General features: G+C 39.9%; 1 pseudogene; it reads right to left on the bottom strand.

Moving 5' to 3' along the window:
* Nucleotides 1-259: 259 nt before the first annotated feature.
* On the bottom strand, nt 260-1,046 carry LOC128626049 (40S ribosomal protein S6-like; annotated as a pseudogene).
* Nucleotides 1,047-9,931: the final 8,885 nt, after the last annotated feature.

The raw sequence follows: 9,931 nt of genomic DNA on the forward strand, positions 1-9,931 counted from the left end.
TCACATAGTTTAAGTATTGTTTAAAATATAGCCTGAGGAAATATGTATGTAACATTCAAAACTTCAGCTGCTAAGAATCAAGCATTATATTATCTGATAGCAATGGCTTTTAGATTTTCTGATTCTTTATAAACTAGACATGAAACAGTTCCTTCCTTCCTTCCTTCCTTCCTTCCTTCCTTCCTTCCTTCCTTCCTTCCTTCCTTCCTTCCTTCCTTCCTTCCTTCCTTCCTTCCTTATTTGTTACTCTTAAAAAATCTCATTTTTGGCTGGACTCAGAGGTAGAAGCTTTCTGAGAGAGCAGCCTATGTCTCTTGGCAATCTGTTTCTGGTGTTTTTCTTGGCCTTACTTCATCCTTTTAGCCAAAAACTTAGCATATTCTGCAGTATCTTCCCTATTTGTCTTAGTTTCTGTATATTGTTTCATCAGAGCAAGAAGCCAACATTTTTGTTGTAGGACCTGTGGAGTAACAAGACACTGAATCTTGGGTGCTTTGGTCCTAGATTTTTTACCTTCTTTGTTTTGGGGTTTTATCAAAACTTATTGGTGGACATCATCTACTTTAGTGAGACTGCAAAGTTTACAGATTCTGCTAGTGCTTTTTGGCCCCAGGTCACGAGTCAAAGTAGTATCAGTGAGACCAGGAATATCTTTCTCCATTTTTTTGGCAATGACCAAGCTGGGAGCACTAAGATTGGCATCCACAGTGCAATGCTGAACAGATCTGCAGTCCTCCTCGCTGTATAACAGGAATGCCCCTTGTTCAGCAGTGGGTGGACAGAGCCATGAGTTAAGACTCCCTACTTCATGCGGAAACCTTGTTTGTTGTTCCCACTACTGATTCAAAACACATAGCTCTTTCTTTCTTCCCCTAGAGCATCAGCAGAAACTTCTGCGGCTAGACGTTTATTATTAAAGTTTTGTATGTATCACTTACTTCAATGTGTATCTGGAAGCCACTGGCTGTGAAAGAGATGTTCAGGTTTGTCTTGAAGCTGCTGAACACCTCTAAGGAGTCATGAAAAAGAACTCTCTGTTTATTCATCAGTTTTTATTATGTAAAAAACATAAATAATTAAAATGGTAGTTTTATTGTATTTCAAGACAAATTCTTGGTCTAGGTTTAGACCTTTTAGTATGTGGGCTACTTACTGTCACTTTTCAGATTGGCTTACCTTTGGGTAGACTTTTTTTTTAAAATCCTCACCTGAGAATATTTTTTCAATTGATTTTAAAGAAAGAGAATGGGGAGGGGGGGAAAGACAGAGAGAGAGAGAGAGAGAGAAAAGAGAGAGTGAGAGAGAGAGAGAGGAAAACAACAGTGTGAGAGAGAAACATCTATATGTTTCTTCCTGTATATGCTGTGACCACAACGTAACCTGCAACCTAGGTATGTGCCCTGACTGGGAATCGAACACCCATCTTTTTGTTTTACATGATGATCCTTCAGCCAACTGAGTCATCCAGCCAGGGCTGGGTAGGCTTTGAAGACTATTTTTTCCACTCGTGGTTGGGTTTTCCATTTGGATACTCACCATCAATGCCTCAGTTGTTGGCTGTGTGGAACAATTTCAGAAATTTACTGTGTGTGAATAGCTAGGAAAATCCTACAAATAATTCTTTAAATTTAGAAATAATTTTTCACTGAAAAATCAGTTTCTGATTGACAAGTTTAAGAAGATTATAACACTAAAATTAGCTCTTTTTTTGTATTAACTTGGATATTTATCTTTCTGCTTAATCTAATTCTGGTTTACTTGGCTTTAAGACAGACAATTTCTCTCCTAATTGGTCTTTCAAATGTTGAGAGCTTTTGGGTGCAGAGATAGATGTACTTAGCTCATGTAATGGACAGAGGGCTGAGATTACTGCAGCAGCTACAAAGGAGGCCTCCGAGGAAAGCTGGGCTTTATTCCCTCAGAACACTTTTGTGCCTTGTCATGCTTGTTATTTTAATTATCTTTCAGATTCTTTGTTTTGTGCTGCCCACAAAGTTTTCTCTGCTCTTTTCTGTTCTTCACAGATTCTGCCTGCTTAGTTCCTACTACTTTATGGACTCATTTTCTTTAATAAGGATTTTCAACTTCTGTCTCACTGAATTCCAACTCTCTACACATCTTGTATTCACAAACAGAGTGTGTGTTGTGGGACCAACCTGTCACTATGAAGGAGAAAGCACCTCCATTGCTTGGCTCCTTATGCCAGGCCCACCTCAATAGTTTTTGGTCTTCATGCATCTTTGAGTCAAATACTTACCTGGCACTGAAACAACAACAAAAACCAAAATAGCACCAACAATATTATTTACCTGTCACTTGACTTATGTCAGGAACTCAGGTTAGAGGAAATCTCAGGAAACAAAGACTCAGAGAAGTTAAATAATGACAGAGCTAGGACTCAAAGTCAGCTCTGACTAACTTTAAAACCCTTCCCTCTAACCACTAAAATGTAGCAGAAGCCACACCAGAGGGTCATGTTATTTAAAGCCTTTGCAAATGTATGCCCTCGGAAGATGGTTGTAGGGATGGTAGATGCCATGTGGATTTCCAGGAGGGGCATTTTCACCAACAGGTGCTGTCTAGCACACACATTTTCTTGGCAGAACAATGGAGAAGAGTATATCTATCTTATTAAACATATTTTCATGGTGATTGAGGATGTGCAGCAAAACCCTGCACTTCAAATTTTAAAGCACTTGTATAATGATAGAAGTAGTACTGGACATGGGCCTCTAGTACATGGTGCTCATACCCCAGTCCTGGGACTTCCTGATTTTTACCTTTAGGACAAGTGAATCAATCTCTTAATTTGTTCATCTTTAAAATGGGTTGACCTCAAAATTTTTAAAAGTTGAACATATGTAATTTTTTTTAAAGATTACATTTATCAGCAAAGAGATGTCTAAAGAAGGAAGATGGCAGTGAGGTAAGAGGGAGAGGAATCCACTTCCTCCTACACATGGAAGAAAAACCTAGCAGATCTATGGAGGAATAGAGCAAAGAGCCAGCAGTACCCCAGCATATATGAAGATAAGAGACCAGAAATTCTAGTGGACATTGAAAAACCAGACATGAGACAAAAGAAACCCCTGTAACTGTGAAAAGACCAGAGTTGGACGCAAAGATGGGCCTCCCAACAGCTGAGACCAGTAGGTGAAAGTTGTGAACACCAGCATACCTGCTAGAAGAGGAAACCCAACGACAAAAGGAACCACCAACAGATAACAAAAAAAGATGGTGAAGGAGGGAGTGGAAGCCACACTAACCTCAATCCAGGACCTATCTGGAAATACAACTAAATGGTGGAGAAGTTACCAAGAACAAAAAAACTCTACAACTCTCTACACAACTGAACAAGAGCAAGAGAGAATCTTCAAAACCTTGTAAACACGGAAGAACAAGCTCAGACACAACCAGCCCTCACCACCACAACAAAATACAAGAGATGGTGGACAGAGTGACCCTCAGTTAACCAACTGGTGGGAAGGAACCACCAAAGAAATACCCCAAGACAATCAAAACCCAAAGACAGACACAGAGCCAACTTAAACAACAGCCCAAGACCAGTGAGCTCATGAGATCAAGCAAACTGCACCACTGAATCTCACAGATCTTCTACAACAGAAGTTCACACCATAAACTCAGGGAGCCAGGAGAAATCAATTCAAGAAGCTGAGGCTAACAAGAATAGTCTCACAAATAATGGGAAAAAAAGAAACAATCCTCAAATGAAAGGAAAGGAGGAAGCCTCAGAAAGAATGCTATATAAAATAGAGGCAACTCAACTATCAGATATGGAGTTCAAAGCACTGGTTATCAGGAAGTTCAAAGAGCTCACAATGAGCTACCAGAAACTACAGGGAAACTACAGTGAACTCACAGCAAGGTATATCAACATGAAAAAGGAAATAAACTATCAACAAGGGGCAAGAGGAAATGAAGAATACAATTTTGGAGCTGAAGAACACAGTAGAAAGAATCAAAATCAGGATCAATGAAGCAAAAGATTGGACCAGTGAGCTGGAAGACAAAGCAGAAAAAAACACTGAGAAAGAAGACTTCCGCCAAGATGGAGGTATAGGTGGATGTGCCATGCCTTCTCACACAACCAAGTTTAGGGACAACTAAATATTAGCATCAGAAAACACAACCAGAACACAGAAAATTGAACTTTTCGGAAGTCCGTTAACAACAAATGCTTCAGCCCGACCGGTAAGGGGCGAAACCGGCGGCTGGTGAGGGGTTGCACAGGAGGACTCGGTAGGACGGACCCAGGCACGGAATCCAGACGCGCGAATCCAGACACACGGGTTCCAAACGCAGGATTGGACCTAGTGAGCGACCGAGCAACCCACCAGGTGAGCGACTGCAGAGGAGACAGTGGGGAGGCAGTACTGCGTGTTGACTGCGGTCGCCTATTTGCTCGCGAGCGGACAGGTGAGGGAGTGGGCAGTTGGACTGGCCACGGCGGGAGAGGGCGCCGCCATTTCCCTGCTCTGACCACGCCTCCACATACAGCGTCACAACCCAGCGACCTGGGAGTCCAAGGCGCCGCTTCTCATACTTAAAGGGTCAGAACAAACCAAAAATGTCGCAAGAAGACCTCAAAGCCCCAGAGATAAATCTAAGCGACGAAGAAATAGCAAAACTCTCAGACGCACAGTTTAAAACACTGGTCATCAGGATCCTCACAGATCTGGTTGATTATAGCCACAAATTAGAGAAACATATGAAGGCTAAACTAATGGAAATGAATGGAATTCCGCAGGAAACCAATAGCGATGAAAAGGAAACTGGGACTCAAATCAATGGAGTGGACCAGAAGAAAGCAAATAATGGCCAAACAGAAAAGAGTCAAGGAGCAAGAATTCAAAGAAATGAGGAGAGCCTTAGGAACCTCCAAGACATCTTTAAACGCTCCAATATCCGAATTATAGGGGTACCAGAAGGGGGAAAGGCACAGCCACCAGTGGAAAACTTATTTGAACAAATAATAAAAGAAAATTTCCCCAATCTGGCAAAGGAAATAGACTTCCAAGAAATCCAAGAAGCTCAGAGAGTACCAAAAAAGTTGGACTCAAGAAGAAACACACCAAGGCACATCATCATTACATTAGCCAAAATTAAAATGAAGGAGAGAATCCTAGAAGCAGCAAGAGCTAAGGGGACAATCACCTACAAAGGAGTCCCCATCAGACTGTCAGCAGATTTCTCAAAAGAGACCTTACAGGCAAGAAGGGGCTGGAAAGAAATATTTCAAATCATGAAATCTAAAGACCTACAACCAAGATTGCTCTATCCAGCAAAACTTTCATTTAGAATGGAAGGACAGATAAGGTGCTTCTCAGATAAGATCAAATTCAAGGAGTTCATCATCACCAAGCCCTTATTATATGAAATGTTAAAGGGACTTATCTAAGAAAAAGAAGTTAAAGAAACATGAACAGTGAAAGGACAACAAACTCACAGTTATTAACAACCACACCTAAAACGAAAGCAAACTAAAAGGACAGCTAGATCAGGAGTGGAAACAGAAATGAAGATCTCAAGGAGGGTTAGCAACAGGGGAGTGGGAGGAGGAGAAGGGGGGAGAAGGTACAGAAAATAAGTAGCATAGACAGTAGATAGAAAATAGAGGGGGGGGCAAGAATAGCATGGGAAATATAGAACCTAAAGGACTTGAGACACATGGACATAAACTAAAGGGGGGTAATGGTGGGGATGGGGGGGCAGGGTGGAGGGGAATGAAGGGGGGAATAGAACAACTGTAACAGCATAATCAATTTTAAAAAATAAATAAATAAATAAAATAAAAATAAAAATAAATAAGAATCTTAAAAAAAAACACTGAGAAAGAGCAAGAAAAGGAAAAGAAGCTCAGAAAGAATAAAGAAGGATGAGGAGAAATGCAGGACAATATGAAATGTAATAATATCCAAATAATAGGGTTATCAGAAGGAGAAGAAGAAGAGAAAGGGATAGAAAACCTATTTGAAAATGTAATGATGGAAAATGTCCTTAATGTGATGAGAGAAAAAGTCACACAAATCCAGGAAACGCAGAGTCTCAATCGAGAAGAACCCAAAGAGGCCCACTTCAAGAAACATCATAATTGAAATGGCAAAATTCTAAGACAAAGAGAGAATCTTAAAGGTAGCAAGGGAGAAAAAGGAAGTAACACACAAGGGAGCCCCGGTAAGGATAGCAGCTGACTTCTCAATGGAAACACTCAGAGCCAGAGAACAATGTCAAGAAATATTCCAAGAAATGAGAACCAGAGGCCTGAAACCAAGGCTACTTTGCTAAGCAAGGCTCACAATCAAGATAGAAGGCCAAATAAAGAGGTTCCCATGCAAAAGAATATACCTCCCCCAAAACAGCTCTGCAAGAAATGCTAAAGGGACTGTTTTAAGGAAAGGAAGGAAAAGAGAGAGGCAGAGAGGAACACAGGTACAAAAATGGCAATGAATAAGTACCTATCAATAATAACCTTAAATGTAAATGGATTAAATGCTCCAATCAAATGATATAGATGCACTGAATGGATAAGAAAGCATGATCCACACATATGCTGCCTACAAGAGACCCACCTCAGGACAAAAGACCTACATAGACTGAAAGTGAAGGGGTAAAAACAAAATTTCCAAGAAAATGGTCAGGAAAAAAAAGTCGGGGTAGCAATACTCATATTAGACAAAAAAGACTTCAAAAAAAGGGCCATAAAGAGAGATCCAGAAGGTCACTTCATAATACTCAAGGGAAGAATCCAGCAAAAGCACATAAACATTGTAAATATATGTGCACCCAACATAGGGGCACCCAAATATATAAAGGATATCTTAGAGGACTTTAGAAAGATATTGATAGCAACACAATTATAGTAGGAGATTTTAACACCCAACTATAAAAAATAGGCAGATCTTCCAAACAAAATATCAACAGAGATATTTGGTGGCATTGAACAACGCCCTAGATGAAATGGATTTAACTGATATATATATAGAGCCCTTCATCCCAGAGAAGCAAAATACTCATTTTTCTCAATGCGCATGGAACATTTTCAAAGATAGAGTACATGACAGGACACAAAACAAGCCTCAACAAATTTAATAAAATCAAAATCATACCAAGCATTTTCTCAGATCATAAGGGAATGAAGCTGGAAACCAAGCACAAGGAAAAAACCCCCCAAAATTCAAAATCATGAAAATTGAAAAGCATGCTATTAAACAATGAATGGGTCAAGAATAAAATTAGAGAAGAAATCAGAATGTGTTTGGAAACAAATGAAAATGAACTCACAAAAACCCAAAATTTATGGGAAACAGCGAAGGCAGTCCTGAGAGGGAAGTTCATAGTGATACAGGCCTACCTAAAAGAGATAGAAACATTTCAAACAAGCAACCTAACTCTCTGCCCACAAGAACTCAAAGAACAACAACAAATACAGCCCAGACCAAGTAGAAGGAATGAGATAAACAAGATCAGAGCAGAACTAAATGACATAGAGATTAAAAGCACAATTCTAAGGATCAGTGAATCCAGGAGCTTGTTCTTTGAAAAGATAAACAAAATAGACAAGGCTTTAGGCAGAGACATCAAGAAAAAAAGAGAGAGGACACAAATAAACACAATCAGAAATGAAAGAGGAGAGATTACACCTGACACCACAGAAATAGGAAAGATTGTAAGAAATTACTATGAAGAACTGTATGCCAAGACATTTGAAAACCTAGATGAAATTGGCAAATTTCTAGGAAAACATAATCTTCCAAAACTGAATGAAGAAGCAGCAGAAAGCTTGAACAGACCATTAATAGCAGATGAAATTGAAGCAGAATAATAATAAAAAAAAAACCTCCTGACACACAAAAGCCCAGGACTAGATGGTTTCACAGGGGAATTCTACAAAGCATTTCAGGAAGGGCTAACCCCCATCCTTCACAGACCATTCCAAAACATCCAAAATGATGGAAGACTCCCAAACTCTTTTTATGAAGCCAGCATCATCCTAATCCCCAAACCAGACAAAGACACAATAAAGAAAGAAAACTTCAGGCCAATATCACTGATGAACATAGAGACACTAAAATGTTGAGAGTCTGTTCTGTTGAGGAACAGAATATTGGCAAACCACATCTCACAATACATTAAAAAGATCACACCCCATGACCAAGTGGAATTTATCCCAGGGATGCAAGGATCGTTCAATATTTGCAAATCAGTAAATGTAATACATCACATAAACAAAAGCAAAGACAAAATCACATGATCATATCATAGATGGGGAAAAAGCTTTTGATGAGGTACAGTGATGTGTGCAACAGCCTGCAGTGCCTGTGGCATCATGGAAGAGATATGAAACAAATTCACAGGGATTATCGAGTCTCGTGGAGGAAAAGGGACAGCATGGCTACTCCCTCAAGGGGGGAGCATCTCAGAGTGGCTTGGCTGTTCTCTCAAGGGAAGAGCGTGCTGACCCTTGCCTAGACAGGTTTTATTGGGTTTAATTTGCACAGAAATACAAGTACAGCTTATTAATCATTGTTAGGCAGTAAGGATAAAACAGTAGATAGCATACAAAGAACTATTAGGTCTTCTTCTGAATCAGAGTCTACGAGGTGAAAGGCTACAAAATTTTGGGAAACAAACTTATTCCCTGCTTGGGCCTTTATCATTTAACTAAGAGCATTCTTAGCATAGCAGGTTTCACAGGATTTTACATATCCTTTCTCAGGCCTGATGACCTAGAAAACCCACCCTTTTCAGCACAGGGGTGCACTGCCCTCTGTCATTGTTTCAGGCTTAAGCCAGGCAGAGGAGGCAGATAGCCAAGGAATTGGGAGAAATGAGTACTCAGGCTTAGTCAAAGCCGAGGGATGAGGGTCCATCACTCCTTTTCTCCATAGCCGTCCCCCAAGTCCTTCCCTGGGGCCTCCATGTGATCATGCCTGTCTTAGGTCATTTCCCCCTTGGGAAATCTTACCCATCATTGGCTAACTGATCAAGCACTGGGGACCAGTTATGAAAAAAGTAGCAGAAGTTTGTCTCCTTAGCGGCTTATGGTTCGAAGGTCTCTCACTAAGCCTTAGACATGGGGGTTTTACAGCTCCTGAAACCATACAGGGTGGATCCCAACAGTACAGCACCCATTTAAAATAAAAACACTTAGGAAAGTGGGAATAAAGGGAGCATTCCTCAACATAATAAAGGCCATATAGGAGAGACCTAAAGCCAACATCATACTCAATGGGCAAAAACTAAAAGCTTTTCCACTAAGATGAGGAACAAGACAAGGTTGTCCACTTTCAACACTTCTATTTCACACAGTATTGGAAGTTTTAGCCACAATGATCAGACAAGAAAAGGAAATGAAAGGCATCCAAATTGGAAAGGAGAAAAGAAAACTGTCACTGTTTGCAGATGACATGACAATGTACATGGAAAATCTTATAGACTCCACCCCAAAACTGCATGACCTAAGAAATGAGTTTGGCAAAACAGCAGGCTACAAAGTCAATACCCAGATCAAAGGCATTTGTGTATACCAACAATGAAACAGCAGAAGTAGAAATCAAGAAAAAAAAATCTATTTGATTTAGCAAAAAGGAAAATAAAATACCTAGGAATAAACCTAACCAAGGAGGTAAAAGACCTGTATTCAGAAATCTACACAACACTGGATAAAGAAATCAAGGAAGACACAAACAAATGGAAATATATACCATGTTCATGGACCAGAAGAATTAACATTATTAAAATGTCCATACTACCCAAAGCAATTTACAGATTCAATGCAATGCCTATTAAAGTACCAATGGTATATTTCACAGACATAGAACAAATACTTCAAAAATTTATATGGAATCATAAATTACCCCGAATAGCTGCTGCAATTTTGAGAAATTAGAGCAAAGTAGGAGGGATCAGA

Source organism: Artibeus jamaicensis, unplaced genomic scaffold, assembly GCF_021234435.1.
Source record: "Artibeus jamaicensis isolate MK-2021 breed Jamaican fruit bat unplaced genomic scaffold, CSHL_Jam_final scaffold_1964, whole genome shotgun sequence".
NCBI lineage: Eukaryota > Metazoa > Chordata > Mammalia > Chiroptera > Phyllostomidae > Artibeus > Artibeus jamaicensis.